General features: G+C 42.2%; 1 long non-coding RNA gene across 2 annotated transcripts in view; it reads left to right on the top strand.

The window, feature by feature from the left end:
• The first annotated feature begins 3,632 nt into the window (after positions 1-3,632).
• The window catches only part of LOC120531856, a 123,375-nt gene continuing 101,740 nt past the window's right edge, over positions 3,633-25,267 (top strand). Inside the window, exons 1-2 of one of the 2 annotated variants that reach the window (XR_005634175.1) lie at positions 3,633-3,891; positions 22,016-22,256. This is a non-coding gene — a long non-coding RNA (uncharacterized LOC120531856). The remainder of the gene's footprint in view (positions 3,892-22,015; positions 22,257-25,267) is intronic. The other variant, XR_005634174.1, reaches the window with a different exon arrangement.

Here is a 25,267-nt window from a genome sequence, read left to right as displayed (position 1 = left end):
GAATAATGGATACTTTATTCACCGTCAATAATTGTTTTGGTAAAGCCATACTCAGTGTAATCCTCCTTCCATTTTCTAATTTTTTCGCGACTAGCCATGATTAAATGAACGGTAAAAAAGTAAGAACGAAGCAACGGTGACTTATTGAGGCAGGCAGTCGAGAGCACAATAGCACGCAGGCTTGATGTAGTGCGCATCAAGTCGATCTAAAATGTGAGATCAGATTCGAAAAAATATATCTTTTCAAGTTCTATTTGGATATAAGTAGGTTCTATTTAGTCGACAGAAATATCTTTGGTAGGAATGTAAGTTGAATTTAGTCTTTACATTTCTATGGTGAAGAAAAATTTATGCAATGATAACTAAATTCAACTTACATTCCTACCAAAGATATTTCTGTCAACTAAATAAAAATTACTTATATTTAAAATTTAAGTAGAACTTGAACAGATACGATAGTTCATAATACCCATGCAGCACTAAGTGCACGTAAGAGCAGGAGTCATCCGTTTTATTTAGGAATGGATAGATAATGTGTTTTTCATTTTTCTTCCTCGATGGATTCTGGCACCCCCAGCAACAGCTGCTCGCACCCCAAAGGATATATATATGTGTGTGTGTATGTCTATGCGTATATGTGTGTGTGTATATATATATATATATATATATATATATATATATATATATATATATGTGTATATATATATATATATATATGTGTGTGTATATATGTGTGTATATATATGTATATATGTGTGTGTATATGTGTATATATATGTATATATGTGTGTGTATATGTGTATATATACTGTATATATGTGTGTGTATATGTGTATATATGACAGCAACACTCATAACAGTGACAAAACAATTACATTGACAATGATGTTACGTTATTTTCAAAATGTTTCCTTTTCTTTTTCATAACTTCTTTAACACACTACTTTTCCGCTGAGTAGCGCGGGTATTTTGCTAGTTCTCTAATATAATTCAGAATTCATTGTTCCATCGATGAAGGCAAGCCGTCCTGGCCCAGATGCAGAACAGGCCCAAACCCTGATACTACCACCACCATGTTTCACAGATGGGATGAGGTTCTTATGCTGGAATGAAGTGTTTTCCTTTCTCCAAACATAACGCTTTTCATTTAAACCAGAATGTTCTATTTTGGTCTCATCCGTCCACAAAACATTCTTTCAATAGCCTTCTGGTTTGTCCACGTGATCTTCAGCAAACTGCAGACGAGCAGCAATGTTTTTTTTTGGAGAGCAGTGGCTTTCTCCTTGCAACCCCGCCATGCACACCATTGTTGTTGAGTGTTCTCCTGATGGTGGACTCATGAACATGAACATTAGCCAATGTGAGAGAGGCCTTCAGTTGCTTAGAAGTTACCCTGGGGTCCTTTGTGACCTCGCCGACTATTACACGCCTTGCTCTTGGAATAATCTTTGTTGGTCGACCACTCCTGGGGAGGGTAACAATGGTCTTGAATTTGCTCCATTTGTACACAATCTGTCCGACTGTGGATTGGTGGAGTCCAAACTCTTTAGAGATGGTTTGTGACCTTTTCCAGTCTGATGAGCATCAACAACTCTTTTTGTGAGGTCCTCAGAAATCTCCTTTGTTTGTGCCAAGATACACTTCTACAAACGTGTTGTGAAGAGCAGACTTTGATAGATCCTGTTCTTTAAATAACACAGGGTGCCCACTCACACCTGATTGGCATCCCATTGATTGAAAACACCGGACTCGAATTTCACCTTCAAACTAACTGCTAATCCTAGAGGTTCACATACTTTTGCCACTCACAAATATTTAATATTCAATCATTTTCCTCAATAAATAAATGACCAAGTATAACATTTTTGTCTCATTTGTTTAAATGGTTTCTCTTTATCTACTTTTAGGATTTGAGTGAAAATCTGATGATGTTTTAGGTCATATTTATGCAGAAATATAGAAAACTAGCCAACCCGGTACGCCACATAATCATGCCGGTTTTTTAATGATTTTTAAGCACAGGGAGAAAATTAACATTTGGAAAATCGGTAATGTAATAAATCAGCAGGAAAAGCAACATTGTAACAATGCACGGAACGAACCAACATACAATCGTCCATGCGGTGCTCAGGCGCGGAGTGTGGAACTGGAGGAGAGGAGGACGACATCCACTCCGCTCCCTCCGTCATGCTAGTCTGCTGATTTCTCGTTCAGTATGCACTGCCTGCTCATGTGCCCACCTCCAACTCATCACTCAAGTCGTCGTCTTTGAACAGTCCAGATGCACCTGTGACTCACGTAGACTTTTCATTGCTCTGTGCGGTTTTGGCTGCCTTTCTATATATAATCCACCAAGACACCCGACCACGGTAGTAGTGAGGTGGGAGGGCAGTGTGTATAAAGTGCAGGAGCATCTAAGAAGACGCATGTTTGTCGCGGATGCGAATTGCTGTATGTAGCGTGTAAAACAGTTTGCTATGGTGCATGCGGTCGTGCATCTTAACTGAAAACTTGTTTTTTAAAGACTGCTCACTTCATTGTGTTTTAACCTCAGTTGTAAAGGATTGTTTTAATGATCCCATGGGATACCCCTCGCAAACCGTTTCACTCGCTGCATATGGCGATTCACCTCCGCGAGAAACATGCCTCTATGAACAGTCAACGTGGCTCAGAGGTGCATGTGGTCTCTACGACAGACGAATATAAATGACGCTGTTCCTTCTGTGTCGTCGCGTCCGATTTGGTGGGCGTGGCTCTGCGAGTTGTCGTCGTATCCAATGGTCTTGGAGTTGGTGGGTGTGACTCCTTCCTGTGTGCGCCATAGGTATCTTACTTGTTGGCGGCTTAGTGAATCCACGCCCCTTCCGGCGTGCTTTCCTTGGGTGTCTTGCCTTAGTGAATTATATATATAGATTCTGAAGGGTTCACAAACTTTCAAGCACAACTGTACATAATGTCACCATAATCAAGTACTGTTAAACTGACTGAACATGATTTCTCCTCTATCGGGAACTGTAAAGTATGACTTGTTCCTATAAAGAAAGCATATCCTGCTTCTCAACATCTTTATTAATTCCTGAGTAGGAGTTTTAAAGGATGACCTGTCATCAGTTCAGATACAAAGGTATGTGTAACTAGTTACACACTCAAGAAGTGATGCACTAAAGGTATTAAGCTTGCAAATCTTAACTAAAAGTGTGAACGAAACACGCGTAAAGTTGGTTTTACTTGCATTTAAAACCACGTGTTAAGTCGTAGGGGCCTTGTGGACTGTTGATGTCATTTGAAAGTCATACGTGACTTTATTTACAGTTGGAGTAAATAAATGTCATACTGCATCATAGAAACACTGCTGAATTTTACAGTTATTTAACTTGGCTATCAATGCTATATATCAATATACTGTATAACATTAAAATATTTGAGTCCTGAAGATCACCTTTTCATTTCAATAAGTTATGGTGCAATATAATACACTAGCCAATAGGGGGCTACACTGGCTCTCATAAGTAACTGTTGTCAAAATTTAAATGCTATGGTGTTCTTCACTGATTACAGGTTCAGAGTTCTGTTACAGATTTACAGGTAAAATACAAATTTTATGAAAGTGCTCAACATGCCAGTATAAAAATAAGAGGCTAAGACCACATTCATGTTGGAAAAAAAAACATAAGAGCACAATGTATTGACTATTGAGCATGATGGCAGCTGATGAAGTGTCAATAGTGAAGAAGTGTTTTTGATATTCTTTAATTTCCCAGTATTTGATTCGTTTTCATTTATTTTCATTTTGCAGGTTGAAGGTCCCAGCTGTATTCTGTCCTCTTCAGATCAATGAATGATGTTTATCACACCCTTGAATAAATAGACAACGTGGGACATCAAACTTAGGTTGGTTGCTTGGTTCACAAGCACTTTGCCAGGGAACAAGGTACAGTGTGGTAACTTTAGGCTAATACATTCTGTCAAAATACTGTATGTTAATGTGTGTATGTATATACAGTATGTATGTATGTGTATATATCTATATATATATATATATATATACAGTATCTCACAAAAGTGAGTACACCGCTCACATTTTGTAAATATTTTATTATATCTTTCAAGGGACAACACTGAAGATATGACACTTCGATCCAATGTAAAGTAGTCCGTGTACAGCTTGTATAACAGTGTAAAATTTGCTGTCCCCTCAAAATAACTCAACACACAGCCATTAATATCTAAACCGCTGACAACAAAAGTGGGTGCACCCCCAAGTGAAAAATGTCCAAATTGTGCCAAATTAGCCGTTTTCTCTCCCCGGTGTCATGTGACTCGTTAGTATTACAAGGTCTCAGATGTGAATGGAGAGCAGGTGTGTTAAATTTGGTGTTATCGCTCTCACACTCCCTCATACTGGTCACTGGAAGTTCAGCATGGCACCGCATGGCAAAGAACTCTCTGAGGATCTGAAAAAAAGAATTGTTGCTCTACATCAGGGGTGCCCAATGCGTCGACCGGTAGATCGCAAAGGTAGTGCAGTTAGATCAAGTTGCATTCAAAAAAAATTTTTTTAAACGTTAGTCTATCATATATCCCCCCTATGGCATTTGCCACTTGATTGGCATACAGGACGGCCAGTCTGAGATCTCTTTTCTTCTAACACACTGGTCATCCCCCACACACGATCAAACGCACGAGCAACTGCAAAACTCCGGCTGTGATCTAGTTAGCCTTCCAATTCATATTGACTAAAGAAGGGATTAAAAAAAAAAAAATGTTTGGGGAGGGTATGGGCTGGATGTGGAGTTTTTTCTCACAATGTCACAATCGAAGTGCGTTTGTCTGATCTGTCAGTCTATCATTGCTACTCCAAAGAAGGAAAATGTGGAAAGGCACTTTCGAACTGTTCATAAAAACTACGAAACTGATGTCCTTCCAAAATGCGATCTGAGAAAGAGAAAGGAGAGGGAACTAAAATCACGGTTTATCAGGCAGCCGTCATTTTTCACTCAGCTGAATTCAAAAGCTCCTTGACCGCATTATTCAGCTCTACTTATTTATGTGAGTCAGCCTTTTCCCACATGACGATTATGAAATCCAAATATCGTAGTGACCATAAATGTATTGAATTGTTATTGTGCCATGAAGGTTATTCAGTTATGCGACAACATACATTTTATGTATAAAGTATACTCAGTATATATAAACTGCTCAAAAAAATTAAAGGAACACTTTGAAAACACATCAGATCTCAATGGGAAAAAGAAATCCTCCTGGATATCTATACTGATAAAGACTGGGTAATGTGTTAGGAACGAAAGGATGCCACATCGTTTGATGGAAATGAAAATGATCAACCTACAGAGCCCTGAATTCAAAGACGCCCCAAAAATCAGAGTGAAAAATTATGTGGCAGGCTAGTCCATTTTGCCAAAATTGAATTGCAGCAACTCCAAATTGTCCGCAGCACTTTGTATGGCCCCTGTGTTCTTGTATACATGCCTGACAACATCGGTGCATGCTTCTAATGAGATGACAGATGGTGTTGTGGGGGATCTCCTCCCAGATCTGGACCAGGGCATCACTGAGCTCCTGGACAGTCTGAGGTGCAACCTGGTGGCATTGGATGGACCAAAACATAATGTCCCAGAGGTGTTCTATTGGATTTAGGTCAGGAAAGTGTGGTGGCCAGTCAATGGTATCAATTCCTTCATCCTCCAGGAACTGCCTGCATACTCTCACCACATGAGGCCAGGAATTGTCGTGCACCAGGAGCCACTGTACCAGCATAGGGTCTGACAATGGGTCCAAGGATTTCATCCTGATACCTAATGGCAGCCAAGGTGCCTTTGTCAAGCCTGTAGCGGTCTGTGTGACCCTCCATGGATATGCCTCCCCAGACATTCATTAACCCACCACCAAACTGCTCATGCTGAATGATGTTACAGGCAGCATAATGTTCTCCATGGCTTCTCCAGACCCTTTCACTTCTGTCACGTGCTCAGGGTGAACCTGCTCTCATCTGTAAAAAGCACAGGGCACCAGTGGTGCATCTGCCAATTCTGGTATTCTATGGCGAATGCCAATCGAGCTGCATGCTGCTGGGCAATGAGCTCAGGGCCCATTAGAGGACATGGGGCCCTTGGGTCACCCTCATGAAGTCTTTCTGGTTGTTTGGTCAGAGACATTCACACCAGTGGCCTGCTGGAGGTCATTTGGTAGGGCTCTGGCAGTGCTCATCCTGTTCCTCCTTGCCCAAAGGAGCAGATTCTGGTCCTGCTGATGGGTTATGGACCTTCTATGGCCCTCTCCAGCTCTCCTAGAGTAACTGCTTGTCTCCTAGAATCTCCTCCATGCCCTTGAGACTGTGCAGGGAGACACAGCAAACCTTCTGGCAATGACACGTGTTGATGGACCATCCTGGAGAAGTTGGACTACCTGTGCAACCTCTGTAGGGTCCAGGTATCGCCTCATGCTACCAGTAGTGACACTGACTGTAGCCAAATGCAAAACTAGTGAAGAAACAGTCAGAAAAGATAAGGAGGGAAAAATGTCAGTGGCCTCCACCTGTTAAACCATTCCTGTTTTGGGGGTCATCTCATTGTTGCCCCTCTAGTGCATCTGTTGTTAATTTCATTAACACCACAGCAGCTGAAACTGATTAACAACCCCCTCTGCTACTTAACTGACCAGATTAATATCCCATAAGTTTCATTGACTTTATGCTATACGCTGATTAAAAAGTGTTCCTTTAATTCTTTTGAGCAGTATATATACAGTATATATATATATATATATATAGCATTTTTAATGTAGGTAGATCATTTCGACCTGGTCATTTTAAAAGTAGCTCGCAAGCCAAAAAAGTGTGGGCAGCCCTGCTCTACATAAAGATGGCTTAGGCTATAAGAAGATTGTCAACACCCTGAAACTGAGCTGCAGCATGGTGGCCAAGACCATACAGCGACAGGTTCCACTCAGAACAGGCCTCGCCATGGTCGACCAAAGAAGTTGAGTGCAGGTGCCCAGCGTCATATCCAGAGGTTGTCTTTTGAAAATAGACGTATGAGTGCTGCCAGCATTGCTGCAGAGGTTGAAGGGGTGGGTGTGGGGGTCAGCCTGTCAGTGCTCAGATCATGCGCCCGCCGCACACTGCATCAAATTGGTCTGTATGGCTGTTGTCCCAGAAGGAAGCCTCTTCTAAAGATGATGCACAAGAAAGCCCGCAAACAGTTTGCTGAAGACAAGCAGACTAAGGACATGGATTACTGGAAGCATGTCCTGTGGTCTGATGAGACCAAGATAAACTTATTTGGTTCAGACGGTGTCAAGCGTGTGTGGTGGCAACCTGGTGAGGAGCACAAAGACAAGTGTGTCTTCCCTACAGTCAAGCATGGTGGTCGGACTGTATTGGTTTGGGGCTGCATGAGTGCTGCCGGCACTGGGGAGCTACAGTTCAGTGAGGGAGCCATGAATGCCAACATGTACTGTGACATACTGAAGTAGAGCCTGATCCCCTCCGTTCGGAAACTGGGCCGCAGGGCAGTATGTCAACATGATAGACCCCAGACCATCAATGACTCCACAACAAACTGCTCATGCTGAACGATGTTACAGGCAGCATAATGTTCTCCATGGCTTCTACAGACCCTTCCACGTCTGTCACATGCTCTCCTGATCAACTGTGAAAAGCACAGGGCGCCTGTTTTTGACCTGCCAATTCTGGTATTCTATGGCAAATGCCAATCGAGCTCCACAGTGCCCACTAGAGGATGTTGGGCCCTCAGGCCACCCTCATAAAGTCTGTTTCTGATTGTTTGGTCAGAGACATTCACAGCAATGGCCTGCCTGCTGGAGGTCACTTTGTTGGCTCTGGCAGTGCTCATCCTGTTCCTCCTTGCCCAAAGGAGCAGATACCGGTGGGTCCTGCTGATGGGTTAAGGACCTTCTACGAGGGGCTCTGTCCAGCTCTCCTAGAGTAACTGCCTGTCTGTCTCCTGGAATCTCCTCCATGCCCTTGAGACTGTGCTGGGAGACGCAGCAAACCTTCTGGCAATGCCACGTATTGATGTGCCATCTTGGAGAAGTCTGACTAAATGTGCCAGCTCTTTAGGGTGCAGGTATGACCCCATGCTACCAGTAGTGACACTGACCGTAGCCAAATGTGAAACGAGTGACAACACAGATGAGGTAAAATGTCAGTGGCCTCCCACCACCTGTTAATCATTCATTCCTGTTTTGGGGGTCGTCTCATTGTTGCCCCCCTAGTGCACTAAAGTAGCTGAAACTGATGAACAAGCCCCTCTGCTACTTCACTGACCACATCAATAGCCCACAAGTTTCACTGACTTAATGCTATACTCTAATTAAAAAGTGTTTTGAGCAGTATATTTTTATTATATATACTAGGGGGCTTTGTTTTTCTGGATACACACTTTTAAGATTTTTTTTTTCTTTGAATTGTTGCTATTTCATTAGTTTCACTTTTATTTCAGAACTTCTGTTAAAACAATAATTGGAATCTTTCGAGTCCCAATGTGCTGAATCTTTTTAATGAGGTCAGTGAGACGTGTGTTTAATGACTTTGTACCCTAATTCAGAATAGGTTTCTCTGTTTGGAATTTCAGCACAGACAAAACGATCGACATCATCAGCAGTTAATCATTTTTGCAAAGTAACCAACAACTGCATATGAGGTGTTTCAGAGCAACGGCAAGTGTTTAGAGCAAGTGTATCAGTATCTGATGACTGTGCCGCCTGCTTCAATGGAGGTAGAGCGTGCTTTCTCTGCGGCTGGCGTTCTCTGCACGAAGGTGTGTTCTCGCCTGGATGAGCGCACGCTGGACACGTTGTGCTTTCTACGCTCTTATTACCGCCACTAACTAGATACGTGTACTTATATGGCAGCATGAACTGCTTGTAGTTAAGGTTAGTCTTTTATTGGTATCAACATATTTCAGTGGTTTTATTAAAAATAAGTGTCGGTCGTTCTAAAACCATTCACATGTGAGATGCCTGTGCACTGTGTCATCCCTGGGAGCCAGGATTCCCGGAAATGGATAAACCCATCCGGGAATTGATTCCCTACAAGGAACTGCTTTTTGACTTCCGCAGCACAGTATGTCCAGTCACAGTTCAAGGAGTGGATGTAGAGGTTGTCCATTCTTACAGGTACTTGTCGGGGGTCCACATCAATGACAGGTTGGACTGGTCTTGGAGCACAGAGGAGCTATGGTCTCTCTGACACATTAACAGTGAGGACTTTCAGCCAACGGATTATTCAACAGAAGTGTGTCAAGAAACACTGACTCTCCTTTATACCAACAGCAATATGTCTACATAGCGCCTCACTGGGACTGGGACTAGCAAGGCAGAAGTTTTTCGATTTTCTTCCTCCTTAGTCATTCTGGTGTGTGTTCAGAGCAAATTGTGTGTATCTGGTCAAGTTTGGGTCGCTGAGTTGCACATGAGACAGGAAGACAAGACCAGGCTTCCAAAAGAAAAACTTTATTGCTAAGAAAGCAGGAACCCTCTCAAGGCTTTTTTTCAAAATAGGGGGTTTTCTTCATCACACAAGTTAAAACTCCCTTTTTCAGATTAAAAGAACACAAAGCCTTCTTCGTCGAGCAGGTTCAGAAGCAGCAGCTGGGGCAGACGCAGTCTGGAGGAAAGAGGACAGGAGAGTGAGCAAACAGACAGGTCAGCGCTCAGCTTTAAATGTTTTAAACGTTGTGTGACGGGCACATTACGCAGTAAGACCCCAAACCTTCAGCCGATCCTGTACAGGGCAAGTCTGTGTGTCTGTCATCCATTATATAGTGCCTTTCATAACTATCTACAGTTGTGCTTGAAAGTATGTGAACCCTTTAGAATTTTCTATATTTCTGCATAAATCTGACCTAAAACATCATCAGATGTTCACTCAAGTCCTAAAAGTACTGTAGATAAAGAGAAACCAGTTAAACAAATGAGACAAAAATATTATACTTGGTCACTTATTTATTGAGGAAAATGATCGAATATTACATATTTGTGAGTGGCAAAAGTATGTGAACCTCTAGGATCAGCAGTTAGTTTGAAGGTGAAATTCGAGTTTGTGTTTTCAATCAGCGGGATGCCAATCAGGTGTGAGTGGGCACCCTGTGTTACTTAAAGAACAGGATCTATCAAAGTCTACTCTTCACAACACGTTTGTGGAAGTGTATCATGGCACAAACAAAGGAGATTTCTGAGGACCTCACAAAAAGAGTTGTTGATGCTCATCAGGCTGGAAAAGGTTACAAAACCATCTGTAAAGAGTTTGGACTCCACCAATCCACAGTCGGACAGATTGTGTACAAATGGAGGAAATTCAAGACCATTGTTAACCTCCCCAGGAGTGGTCGACCAACAAAGATCACTCTAAGAGCAAGGCGTGTAATAGTCGGCGAGGTCACCAAGGACCCCAGTGTAACTTCTAAGCAACTGAAGGCCTCTCTCACATTGGCTAACGTTCATGTTCATGAGTCCACCATCAGGAGAACACTGAACAACAATGGTGTGCATGGCAGGGTTGCAAGGAGAAAGCCACTGCTCTCCAAAAAAAACATCGCTGCTCATCTGCAGTTTGCTGAAGATCACGTGGACAAACCAGAAGGCTATTGGAAGAATGTTTTATGGACGGATGAGACCAAAATAGAATTTTTTGGTTTAAATGAAAAGCGTTATGTTTGGAGAAAGGAAAACACTTCATTCCAGCATAAGAACCTTATCTCATCTGTGAAACATGGTGGTGGTAGTATCAGGGTTTGGACCTGTTTTGTTGTATCTGGGCCAGGATGGCTTGCCTTCATTGATGGAACAATGAATTCTGAATTATATCAGAGAATTCTAAAGGAAAATGTCAGGACATCTGTCCATGAACTGAATCTCAAGAGAAGGTGGGTCATGCAGCAAGACAACGACCCTAAGCACACAAGTCGTTCTACCAAAGAATGGCTAAAGAAGAACAAAGTGAATGTTTTGGAATGGCCAAGTCAGTCCTGACCTTAATCCAATCGAAATGTTGTGGAAGGACCTGAAGTGAGCAGTTCATGTGAGGAAACCCACCAACATCCCAGAGTTGAAGATGCTCTGTACGGAGGAATGGGCTCAGATTCCTCCAAGCTGGTGTGCAGGAATGATCAGAAGTTACCGGAAACGTTTAGTTGCAGTTATTGGGGGGTCACACCAGATACTGAAAGCAAAGGTTCACATACTTTTGCCACTCACAAATATGTAATATTCGATCATTTTCCTCAATAAATAAATGACCAAGTAGAATATTTTTGTCTCATTTGTTTAACTGGTTTCTCTTTATCTACTTTTAGGACTTGAGTGAAAATCTGATGATGTTTTAGGTCATATTTATGCAGAAATATAGAAAATTCTAAAGGGTTCACAAACTTTCAAGCACAACTCTATCTATCTATCTATCTATCTATCTATCTATCTATCTATCTATCTATCTATCTATCTATCTATCGATTTCCTTACATTTTTGTCTAAGATTAGTCATGTTCTAGGGTGGCCACTAGTGGTCATCACAGCTAACACCAGACACAATTACTCCAACTCCCTCTCGTGTTCAATTAAACATTTCTAGTTACCAAAGTTTCTTCTGAGAGACTTCATCCAAATCAACACCCCAGTTCTTTTCTCCTCTCCTCTCCACTGCTCCTGGTCGAGCTTTGTCCGTTCTCCACACCTTTCTCCTACTCACTGGGCCATGTGGCGAGCTCCCTTTTGCACCTTCCACTGCCCAATCACTGCCTCTGGGAAGCAGTTTCATGTTAGGCAGACCCACCCCAAGATAGGGACTTACCTTCCATTAGCTCTCCCTGCCAGCACCTCTAGACCCATACCTTCCATGCTGCCCTACGGGTATCCAAATGAAGACTCGCCAGATGGGGTGATGCCTTCCAGCGTACTGGGTAATGACATGAGCACAGCTGGCAGCCTCCCAATGTGACTTCCCTATTTTGACAAAAAAGGGTGAATATCTTCACATTTCTTTTATTACCTTGAAACAAAAACACACATACAAAAAAAATGGATTTAATAGAAAGCCTGGTATTAGGCCCACTATACCTGGCGTAGGAACTCCTCTCCCCATTGTGAAATCCTAATACAATGAGACTCCGTCAGCCATAAAATCCGCTCATTCTTCTATAGAAAACCTGGCGAGGCTGCCTTCTGCTCTTCTACAGAGCTGCGATCGGCGGGTATAATTAGATAGCGATCTGCATATGACAGGGATACCCCTTGTGTTACTCGTCAGCTTCTGCTTTAACCTTCTCACACATAAGAAGAAGGAGGCTCTCCATTGAATCCCCGAGGCTCCCGCTAGCAAACAGTGCCGACAGTTTGAACCCCTGACACTCCCTTTGATAAGAGAAGAATTGTATTTCTATTGGTTTGGTGTGTCCAGGTGACAGAATGTCTCCTTAGATTTTATGTTTTATTTTTTAGGAAGTTTCCCTATAAGAATGAATTCTGATCACGTCTTTCTTATCCATTTGTCCATGCAGGAGAGCCCGACAGGGTTAAATGCAGTGTGCATTCGTGTCTATTAACTGGAATAAGCAAATAAGATTTTTTTTTTCCCCTTCACAGTATGCTAGTGGGCAAGAAACCAATGTGAAAATTGCTTTGCCCCTCTATGCTTTTTTTTTGCTTTTTTTTTTTTTTAAACATTAAGGGATAATTATAATGTGACTTTTCCAGATACGGAGGAAAAAAAAAAAACATAACTGGGAGCAAAAGTAAAGCTGATAATTGTAGCGTGCCTGGTTTAAGAGCCAGCTGGGCCACAAAAGTCATTTAAATGCCGCTGGATGCCGCCGCGTTCCTCTTTTTAACTGTTCAGGCTTCTCAGCTCCGATGGACCCTCTGCACTTCCATTCTTTCACTTCAGTTCTTAAGCTCTTGACGAGGCTCTTCTTTACGCAGCCTTTTGTTTAATTGGACTCTTTAATTTATTTATTTTTGAAAATGTCCTTCATGCCTGTCTCCCCGTGTCTCTCACTTTCTCTGTGGTGTAGGTTGGCAGGTCCAATTCGGCGCTCACTGCTTACTCGCTAAGTGACCCTGAACAGCCCACTTAAAGAAAGTATTGAGACCCCTTCACTACTCTGTACCCTTTTCTGTCCTGCAGATTTCATTTTAAATAGATAAATTTGTCATTTTTGTTCCATCATTTTTCGAGGAAATTACCCATAATGACAAAGCGACAACATATATTGTCAGAAAGTTTTGCAAAACCGTTAAAAATCCAAAACTGAAATCTCTCCTAGAAGTATTTAGAGACCCCTTGCTGTGACACTCCAAATTGTGCTCAGGTCCATCCTTTTTGCTTCGGATCTCCTTGAGATGTTTCTAGAACTTGATTGGAATCCACCTGAGGCAATTTGAACTGACTTGACATCATTTAGAAAGGTGCCTGTGTATAGAAGGTTCACAATTCACACTACACACCATGCTATGAAGTCTAAGGATCTTTCTGCAGACTTCCATGTTCAAATAGTGCTGAGCCATAGATCTGGACAAGGAGATCAAACCTTTTTTAAAGCTTTGAGTGCTCCCAGGAGTACAGTGGCCTCAAGAATTGTGAAATGGGAGAAGTTTGGAACCAACTGGACTCTTCTTATTGCTGGTCATCCAGACAAACTTGGTAAGCAAGCAAAAGAAGGTCCTTGATTAGGGTGGTGACCAAGATGTTCATGGAACTTGATGCCGACCTCCACAGTTAATTTGTGGTGAGGCAAGGAGATAAAAACAGTTCCTAAAGCTTTGAGTGTTTCCAGGAGCACAATATCCTCAGTAATTCTGAAATGGAAAAACTTTGGAACTGCAAGAACTCTTCTTAGAGTTGGCCGTCTGAACAAACTGAGTAACTGGGCAAGAAGGGCTTTTGGTCAGGGAGGTGACCCACAACCCAATGGTCACTCTAAAAGAGCTTCAGAAATCCTCTGCTGAGATGGGAGAACCTGTCTGAAGGACAACCATCTCAGCAGTACTCCACCAACCAGGCGTTTATGGTAAAGTGACAAACCCCTGCTCGGAGTTTACCAGATGGCTCTTAAAAGCACATTGAGAGGAGTAAGTCAACAATAAGAGACGTTCAAAAGGTTTCTACTCTTTTCATTGGAAACGGTGAAGGCAAAAACATTTTTTGCTGATGGCATTAAAAAGTTGGTAAGACGCTGGCAAAACTGCATTGCAAAGGAAGGCGACTGTGGAAAAGTGATGTCATTTGCTTTCGAAATTCTTAATAAATAGAGTTAAAAGAACGTGCAGAAACTTTTTGAACGTCCCTTGTAATTCTCTGGTCTGATGAGACAAAAATTGAACTCTTTGGGCGAGTGCTAGGGCTGCCACTGTTTGTAATATAAATAAAAGTAACAAGTTGGTCAGATTTTCAGATGATACCAAGCTAGGAGGGTTGGCAGATACTCTTGAATGTTTTGAATCATCACAGAGGGACATGAGCAGCAGACAGGCTTGGGCAGATTTGTGGCGGATGACATTTAATGTCAGTAAATGTAAAGAATTACACATAGGAAGTAAAAAAATGTGAGGTTTGAATACACAATGGGCGGTCAGAAAATCGAGAGTCCATCTTATGAGAAGGATTTAGGAGTCGTAGTGGACTCTAAGCTATCGACTACCAGCCAGTGTTCAGAAGCCATTAAGAAGGCTAACAGGTTATATAGCGCCTTGATGTGTGGAGTTCAAATCACAGGAGGTTCTGCTCAACCTTTATAACACACTGGTGGAGTACTCAAGGCTGCTTTCATGTATGGACACAATGGGCACTGGCCGGGGGCACCAGGAGCATACTGGGCCACGATGTTTCTGATGCCTATGTATGTTTCTGTTTTTTCTATCAAAACAGGAGCCCCGGTGCACTGCTTTGCCTAAGGGCCTATGATGCTGTTATGAAGGCCCTGTGTGTTCAGTTTTGGTCTCCGAGCTACAAGAAGGACATAGCAGCACTGGAAAAAGTCCAGAGAAGAGCAATTAGGCTGATTTTAGGGGATGAATTATAAGGAAAGATTAAAAGAGCTGAGCTTTTCAAAGCTTAAGCAGAGGAAGATTAAGGGGTAACATGAATGAAATATTTAAAATCATGAAAGGAATTGGTCAAGTCAATCGAGACGGTGACTTTAAAATGAGCTCCTCAAGAACATGAGGACACAGTTGGAAACTTAAGTAAATTTTACACAAACATTAGGAAGTTTTTCTTTACACAGAGAATCTCAGACACATATAGTGTGATAGACAGTAGGACTTCAGAGGCCTTCAAAACTCAACTTGATGTTATTTTGGAGGAATTATATGGATAGAACTCGTGAGCCGTGTTGGGCTGAGTGGCCTCTTCTCCTCCAGATTGTTTTAATGTTCCTGGTGAAGACCCGACATTGCTCATCACTTGCCTAATACATTTCTACATTGAGTAATGGTGGCAACATCATGCTATTGAGATGCTTCTCAGCAGCTGGGATTGGGACAAACTGGTCAGAATTGACCAAATGATCAATGCCGCCAAATCCTGACAGGTCCTTAAATAAAACCTCCTCCAGAGTGGACACCACTTCAGACTGGTGATCACAACAATGACCTGAGGAAAACAGCCAAGGAAATGCTGGAAAAGAAACCAGCAGTCTGATACTCCCATTTCAAAGATTCCCGATGGTCTTGTTTATAAAAACATGGAGTCGAGCATGAATTTTTTTTTTTTTTTGGTCACGCATATGCATCTTGGGACCACCTTTCTGGCTCTGACGAGGTAAGCAATACCACCCCGGGATGAGAGAGGGCGCTGATGCTAATGCTATCTTTTCCTTTCTTCTTCCCTGCAGCCAAAGGAAATACGCCCAAGAGAAATGAGTGACCCTGCCACTCACCTGAGAAGCTCTGCCCCTTCCGATCCTCAAAGTATAAGAACGACTCGTTTCCAGAAGGTGGCGTCAGATGCTAACCTGACAAACATGGAGGACAGAGTGCCTGCGATTCACACGCACAGCTAGCCTTGACCAGTAATCTTTTTATTTGCTCCATTTTTCGGCTGTCTTTTCACTTATTCGATTAGACAGTGCTGCCAGGGTGGTGCCCCCCAACCTGCCTTGTCTACCTACCTGGCTGCTTCTTACCCTTTATGAATTACAATCATCTTGCCTTAAACCCCACCCAGTTGACACCCTTAAAGAACCATATATTGTTGGTGTGATTTTGGGCTATACAAAAATAAATTGTATTGTATTGTATTTATGCTAATCAATGCTGCAGAAGTTCGTTGTTTGGTAAAGCAGTCCCTGACTTGAAGAATCCAGACACCACCAGTCCTATGGTGTCCTCCACAACTGAACAGCAATCTACTCTACACTCTCTGGCATAAGGAGCCAGGTTCTGAGCAGGCAGCCACTATCATGCGGTACATGTGATGACATGACCGCCATTACAATCAATGGTACCAGACATATGACACACTGAGGGTCCGGCCAGTTTCCTTACCAACAAGCCAGCCACCACGTAAAGCACCATCAACACGTCATCTGCCGACGCCACTTTGCCACAAACTCACAGGTTGACTCAGGCTGTTTATCAGTCTCATCTTGGAATTGCAGATATTTTGTACATTAATGGAATGAAACTAAAGCAGTGTTATTCTCGTGATGTCCCCCTAATGCAATATGAGTGCAGTCAATAGCCCCGGTTACGTTAGGAGAACCGGACACCGTTGCCAATTGTCTTGTTATGTCGGTCCGTACGCCCACACGATATGGAAACTGAAGGTAGCCCCTTGGCTATTCACTTAATGTCTTTCAGCACAGCAGGCTGAGACATTCCTGACCTGTCAGTCAGTCAGTCAGTTCCCTCTGTTAGTGGCTTATTACCAGAATGTCAGCTATTGTTAAAATCTGCATATGAACAGGCAGAGCTCAAGCTTGGGTTGCCTGTGTTTCAAACATCAGACCCAACTCTGGACGTTCTTTGTTTCAAAGCATATTACTGTATATAATAAAAGAACAACTCTGTGATATGAATTATTATACATACGAGGCGTCATTCAGCTGGTTTGCTGTATTTCCCAACTGTAGGAGTTGAATTTGAACCCTGGTCCGATGTGCACCTAGAATGTCTCATATTCTTCTGAGCTTATGCTTAAAGGCTGAAGGTGTTACTTTAATAAGGTATAATTATCGTTTTATTATTATGCTCAGGGTAAGCTTGCTGTTGATGGCAAACTTAGGAAGTATGTGGTTTGAAATGAAAATGAACGTGCATCTTGTGCGCAGAGTCTACTTTTAACACTCCTAAAAAGTCACATACTCCTTAGCTAACAGGACTGTCAATCAACCTAGTGGGCAGGGCTAATTGTGGTTATTTTAAGGTATGAACGTTTGTCATGTCCCGTTAGCAAATGGGTGTAACCAATCATGTTACTAGTTTTCTGATTATGTAATGAATTCCTTGGAATTGTGATCTGATCAATGAATTGTATAAATAGAGCGCAGAGAACGCTCCTTTCCTTTGTAATACTTGCTAATAAGATATGCCGCGTTGCCTCTTGCAAGACTTAGATAATAAAGAGTAATGACTGACGCTTTCTCCTGCCTGATAAATTTCTTCCACACTACTTTGTCGAGGGTGTGTCATCATTTCCCACTTTGTCTGAAATGTTGGGTCAGTGTTGCTGCAAACATACCCACTTTCTTTCATAAATCTTGACTTTTGTGTGGAAATTAACATGTGTGTAACTTTTATTAATCCGACCCCTGGTGTGGAAAGAACAGGCCTGTATGGAGAAAATTGTTTTGCTGGCTTCACGCTGAGCAACAGATGCCATGTTGCCCGATATTGCGTGCAGCCACTGGATGTGCAGTGCTCCTTTTAATTCATGTGGTTTTGGGGACATACGCAAAGATTGGGGGGGGGCTGGCTATGTTGGCTGAAGCCCTTCCCCCTTTTCTCTTATAGGACCTAACAGGAGCAAAGGGCATTTAAACCAAAGTGATTGCACTCATCTACTTGTTATTGTAGGAAGCAGAGAAACGACAGTGATAAAGCAACAAGCATTTTTAAAGCTAGGTAGCCAAGTGCTTACTATAATCTATGATACAATAATAATTAGTATTAATTTTACAAAAATATAATAAATATCCGTCAGCTGCACCAGTTTGTCTTGTATTATGCTGTGAAGGTAGCTGTAATGTCTGCACACAATCCACCCTTTCACTTTATAATCCCAGGTTATCTTGTTGGCTTGCTGTGTTTTTAGACTTTGTTCCTCCTCTGATTGGCTTTCAAATTCTTATTTTTCTTAAATTCTTCTTTTTTTGTTCACTTTTAGGACATCGTTTTATGTTAATGTTACTTTCATTTATTACATGCTTTGTTCTCTTTGGTTGTGCTACATTCCATGTGCTTTTAGGGTGGTACCACCAAAGGGGCGTGGTCACATGCCAATCACTGCCAGGACCTGCCCACTCCGCCCCTACAAATCTGGATGGTCTCCCACAGTTCCTGGTGGTTCATTTTGAATACGCTTGGGAATGTTTGATGAGTTCCTTGATTCTTCTGGGCTTTTTCTCATTAATGGAATTTTTACCCTGTGCTGTGGATTTCCTGTTTTGGGATTTTGTTTGCTTTGGTTTGCCATATTACTTCAGGCAATCCCTTTGCCTTTTGTGCTGAATGGAGTTTGCTTTATATATACTGTAGATACTCGCATTTAAGTTGGGGCTTGATTTTACCGTATAATTTTCGGTATTTTATAATGCAATATAAGTCGAATTTGGAAACTCACGCTATTGGTCCAAGAGATTATGACATGCTAATGCCACCTGAGAGAGTAACCACAGAGCACACTGCCTTTCTTTTCTATTTATTGTGCCTACGTGACAACACAGTAGTACCCAAACTATTCCGAAGCAACGTTTGCACTGCTTTGTGTATTTTGTATCTCATACACCTTTATCGCAAGTTTTTCTAGGCTCAATTCAATTCAAATTCAGATTTATCTATGTGAACAAGAGCGGCTCTCTGGTTATCCTGCTTCTGTCAGTGCAAAAAGATATCGCTGTGATCAATCTATCAAAATATGGAATGCAGATGGGAGATTGGACTATAAAGCCCACAAGCCAGATTTTTACTGTTTGAATATTAGGATTTTGTACTATTAGCTTTTTCACTCATGGCAAGCATTTTTATTAAAACCCTTTAATCTGTGGCCCAGTCTTCTCTAATTCTCAGCTTTGTTGGTGTGCACACAGTTAACAGTGATAAGCTAACTGACTCAGACCAGGCACAGCAAAGACGAGACAACATCCTGACTCCAGGGTCCTGTTTATTAGTAAATTACAAGGACACGAAAAACTGTTCACCAGTCCTGTATTCCAGTAACTAACTATGTGTGTACGAAGTGTAATCAACAGTTGTAATTCGGTCATTGCCTTCGCTGTACTGTATGATGACTCCACTTGTGTTAATAAAGGCTTCTCCTCCATCCTGGAGCAGCTCCATGACTTTGTCTTTGACAGTGTGGCGCTGCGAGCAGGGTCCTGCCTCCCTATGGTGTTGAGTGTTTTCAGGTAGTTTTATGTGGTGACTGCAGTGGCCAGGATCCGAATAACCGTATAATCAAAAAGCGAATGTGAAGCTTCCATTGTTTTATCAGGACAGTGTAGTACACTGTATTAAATGTGAGTAATTCCCCCCCACCCCCCATCATTTCATCTGCTATAACAAATGTATGGCACTACAAGCTAGACAGTTACAACTCACATCTGAGGCTGAGCGTATCTGATTGCGCTCTTAAAGCTGCTCAGACCTGTTTCTGAAGCAACTACTAAAGGAATAAAAGTGGCAATAACAAAATCCTCTGTGTGTGTGTGTGTGTTCGTGTGTTGGCTTTTTTTTTTCATTAATAAGGACGTTTTCCCCAATCGCATGCTGAAATTCTAGAACACACAGCATTGCCAGACATAACTTCTGACATTTTTCTTTTCGACATGTGTCGATGTGGTGCTGTATCATCACCACTGTAAGCCTTTTTCATATCTAGTGTCATGGACAGGAGGCCAACATGATGGAAGGACGGGTGTGGAGAACGTGCGCAGGGCATTTTCACCCCCTAGAATGCTAGAGGGCAGCCCCCCTGAGTTACTGTGGCACCATGGATTCTGTCAGGGCATGCTGGGAGTTGGAGTTTGCTGCAGCTCGGTTGGGTTCCGTGGTTGCCACCAGGGGGAGCTGCGGAGGATGCTGAGCCCATAATGTCGGGTTTCCACCACACCTGAGAGTATATCTGGAACATGCTAATGGGCCGCCTAGAGTACTCCCGGGTGCGGCTTAAAAGGTACCAGCTGCCACTACTCCGAGAGCCAGTGTCGGGAGGGAGAGGATGACGCTTGCTGGAGGAGAAGTGGAGACAGACGAGAGAGAGACAAGAAGAAGGAGAAACAAAATACTGTGTGCTGTACAGGGCTGTTCATTGTACTGGGCTGCTGTGGGGAATGGCTGGGAAGTGTGCCCACTGAAAATAAACACGTGTTGTCCTGGAACTTATGCCTGGCATCTGTCTGTGTCGAGTTTGGGCAGCTGTTTCACTGTCTGCAGGCCACAGTAGTTTTTATTCACATTTTTCTCACATATTATTCTGCCAATCGAAGTTATTTGTTTATTTGTGGACATGCAAGAGCGCAGAACCGACCTCACTATCGATGTGACATACCTACTAGCAGCACACCTAAAATAAATTGATGCACTTGACGCATTAGTATTAGCAGTGCGAATGAGAGCCAGAGATAACAGTATTGGCGTCAAGCAAGTCGCCACCTAGGTAACGCTAACTACCTTGGCATGAGCCTCAGGATGGCGCGCCTCTAGATGCCTCTCGGGTTTGAGCTTCATTCCACATGGCTGACATTGGGTTTTATTTTTCGTCAGTGTTGAAATTAAAGTTGGTCCATATGTCTGACTTTGCCCCGAGAATCATTTTGACCGACATAGCAGAGTGGAATGGGATTCTGGATGACGTGATGATTTCCTTGTGGTGCCCAAATTAGTGTTATGTAATTAGACACCTTTTTAAAAATTGTCCCACTGCATTCATGCTTGTTATTTGTTGGCGTTACCACGTCATGTGCAATAGAGATGTGCAAAGAGCTTCACATCTCTCATCGTCCAGTTGTCTGTTTGTAACATTTTCGTTTGGCTTGTTTTTTCGGCAACAATTATTGCAGTCTTAGTTTTCATCATTAAAGGAGCGTTTCTATTTAGTGTTTGCTCCGTTTGTGCCATGGAAAAAATTTTGTTGACGAGAATTTTTCGGCTTAGTTTTTATTAGGAGACAATGTTTGAAAGAGACAATTTGTTGATTTTAATATTTTTTACTTAGTTCTTAACTACCATGGACAAGCGGCCCCCACATAACCGTGTGCGGTTGTCTGTGTTAAGTTAGTTACTGTAGAAGCGACGAAATTAGCGTGCATCAGCTGGGGAGGCCACAAGTTTAAATGATGGTGGGGTTAATGCTTGAGGGAAAAATGAGAAAGAGAGAAAAAGATAACAGAGAGAGAACCAGAGATCAAGCAGAGCAGCTGAGGAGATGTACGTCTTGTGGAGAGGAGAGGACAGGGCGGGCAGCGTTGGCCTGGTGGAGCTACGGGAGGGGAGCAGGCTGACAACTGGGGTGGAAGATCCATAGTGTGGCTCTGTGTGAGCTCAGGAGGGTGCAGAGCGTAGCACCATTACTGTGGTCCACAGTTCGATCTGTGGGTACTGATTAAGGTGGCAGATCCGGGTGCCGTGGGCTACACCTTTGAGATTTGTTTTGATGTCCTGACGAGGGGAAAAATAGACTACATCTTGGGCAGGTTTCTTTGTTTTTTTTTGTTTTTTTTTTTTTAACGTATTTATTGGATAATTTTGCACTCTCAAGGCCATGGATTAATTATTTGATGATTTGTTGCCGTTGCACTTTAATCCTTTGTTTTTTTTTCAGTAAGTTTCTGCATGCCCTATTGAACGGAGAGTCTTGTCTGTCTCCACGTCCACCGGTTATGGCTATTGGATGTCCCGACAGGGGTTTGTGTCCATGGCTGTGTGCGCTGGAGCCTCACATTTGGTGACAGCATTGGGATGGACCAGAGGCATTGAAGAAGGGGACAGTGCAGGACGATGGACGAAGTGTCGCAGAATTTTGCCCCGCGAAGGATGAGCGACTGTGTGAAAACCAAACAAAGGTACGGCGGACATGACAGATGTTCTCACTGTCATTATTCTTTGTATGTTCATTTGTCCTGCTTTTACGGGGGGAGCTGGGAGAATTTTAGTGTTGGTTTTTAGCAGTGCAGAGCGCTGAGGACCGTCACGTGTCGGGCTCATGAATCATCTCTGCTATGCATACTGGAGGTTTATGGGGTTGGGTGTGTGATAAATTGAGTCTGGATGGGTTATGACAGAGGATTTATTTATCGATTTTTTTAGTGTTATTTTGGCTTGTCCTTTTCCACCGTTTTCAGAATGTATGTGTTATTATTTATTTATTTGACTGATGCCTTTATTTAAAATAACTTACCACATGTACGATACAATTGCCTCATCGCAGTTTGATACTAAAGTTGAGGCGTTGCTGTTTTTATTCAGGTTACTCACATCCAGGAGGTTATCTTGGAGCTTGCAGTTTACTTAACGTTTAAACCTCAGTGGCTGTTTTTATGTCAGATGATGACAGTGACAGTGGGCGTCGCACTGATGTGATGCCAGCTGTCAACTGCCAGGCACCAACATCCTATGGTTTTGTGATGTAAATGGTGGATGAACTTGCATGTCTCACTAGTCTTTAGCAAAATAAGGACAGACATGATTAGTGAGGTACACTTGGGGGAAACTTCAGGGAGGGCCCACCTCACTCTTCATGCCACATATGGCACTGAATACGGCCAGGACGGAATTAAAAAAATGAATTTTAGTAACTTGCCACTTTTGTTCTTCACATCTTAGAGATGAAGGCCTTGGTCACAACTGCCTTCAACAACACCTCACGGCACGTCTTCAGGCTTACATCACCACGCACATTATGTCATTTCAGGGACGTTCCAAGTAAGTTATAATGAGCAGTTATTAAGATTTGTTTTTCTTTTTAATTTTTGCCTCTTTTTTGAGAATGCGTTTAGTCAGAATCATCCATCAAATGGTGCCCACTGTACCCAGAGGCACAAACCACAATGGCATCCAACCAAGCCTGGCAGTGAGTTAAAGCAAATTCGACTAAATGAAAACATTAAGAAAAGAAGAAAAAAAAAAGGCTTTTAACAAAAATAGGATTATAAATCACGAGCATTCACTGTTTACCAAGAGGGCTGCAGTCATCTGAGAAAGATAAATAATCTGCTTTTATAAAAGTCACAGAAGTGAAATTGGCAAAAAAAGCAAAAAGAAAATTGAACAAACAAATGTGTTTTAAATCCTAATGAGGTCAGGAAACGACTTTGAGAAAAATGAAAAAAGAATGTGTAGATGTAAAAGAACAGCACTGAGAGGGAAAAGGGAGGCCTCGGCTTGTCCTGCGGAGACGGGAAGGCAGCAGGATACGCGTGAAAGACACCACATTAATATGGAGACGTGAAGGGCATTATGTATGATAGACAGAAAAGGCACTGCATAGTAGATAGATAGATATGAAAGGTGCTATATAAAGGATAGATAGATATGAAAGGTGCTATATAATAGACAGATAGATATGAAAAGCACTATATAATGCATAGATAGATGTGAAAGGCGCCATATGATAGATAGATATGAAAGGTGCTATATAATAGATAGATATGAAAGGTGCTATATAATAGACAGATAGATATGAAAAGCGCTATATAATGCATAGATAGATATGAAAGGTGCTATATAATAGATACATAGATATGAATGGTGCTATATAATAGATAAATAGGAAAGGTGCTATATAATAGATGTAAAAGACGCTATAAATTAGAAAAATAGGAAAGGAGCTATGTAATAGAAGTGAAAGGTGCTATAAAATATATAGATATGAAAGGTGCTATGTAATAGATATGAAAGGTATTATAAAATTGATAGATAGATGGATGTGAATGGCACTATATAATAGATAGCTAGATATGAAAGGGGCTATAAAATAGATAGGTATGAAAGGCACTATATAATAGATAGAAAAATGTGAAAGGAACTATATAATAGAAAAACAGATGAGAAAGACACTGCATTTAATAAACCGATGTGAAAGGTGCTATATAATAGATAGAAAAATAGGAAAGGCACTATATAATTGATGGAGGTAAAAGACACTATATTCAATAAATAGAGATGAAAGACGCCGTATTCAGTAGACAGGTGTGAAAGACACTGCAGTATATTATATGTGGAGAGATAAATGTAAAATATACTGTATTCAATAAATATATGTGAAGACATTATAAACTGCTCAAAAAAATTAAAAATTTGAAAACACATCAGATCTCAATGGGAGAAACAAATCCTGCTGGCTATCTCTACTGATATGGACTGGTATGGTAATGTGTTAGGAATGAAAGGATGGCACATCGTCTGATGGAAATGAAAATGATCAACGTACAGAGGGCTGGATTCAAAGGGAACAAATGATGCAGCAGGCAGGTGAGTCCATTTGGCCGAAATTTCATTGCAGCAACTCCAAATCGTACTCAGTAGTTTGTATGCCCCCCCACATGCTTGTGTGCATGTCTGACAACAACGAGATGACGGATGGTGTCCTGGGGGATCTCCTCCCATATCTGGACCAGAACATCACTGAGTTCCTTGACAGTCTAAGGTGCATCCTGGAGTCATTGGATGGAGCAAAACATAATGTCCCAGAAGTTACAGGCAGCATAACGTTCTCCACGGCTTCTCCAGACCCTTTCTCTTCTGTCACATGTGCTCAGGGTGAACCTGCTCTCATCTGTGGAAAGCACAGGGTGCCTGCCAGTGATGGACCTGTCAATTCTGGTATTCTATGGCAAATGCCAAGCATTGCCTGCCTGCTGGAGGTCATTTTGTTGGCTGTGGCAGTGCTCATCCTGTTCCTCTGTGCACAAAGGAGCAGATACCAGTGGGTCCTGCTAATGGGTTAAGGGCCCTGTCCAGCTCTCCTAGTCTGTCTCCTGGAATCTCCTCCATGCCCTTGAGACTGTGCTGGGAGTCGCAGCAAACCTTCTGGCAATGCCATGTATTGATGGGCCATCCTGGAGATGCTGGACTA

Source organism: Polypterus senegalus, chromosome 6, assembly GCF_016835505.1.
Source record: "Polypterus senegalus isolate Bchr_013 chromosome 6, ASM1683550v1, whole genome shotgun sequence".
Lineage (NCBI taxonomy): Eukaryota > Metazoa > Chordata > Cladistia > Polypteriformes > Polypteridae > Polypterus > Polypterus senegalus.
Note: the sequence above shows the minus strand (reverse complement) of the source record. Positions and strands in the feature narration are given on the sequence as shown.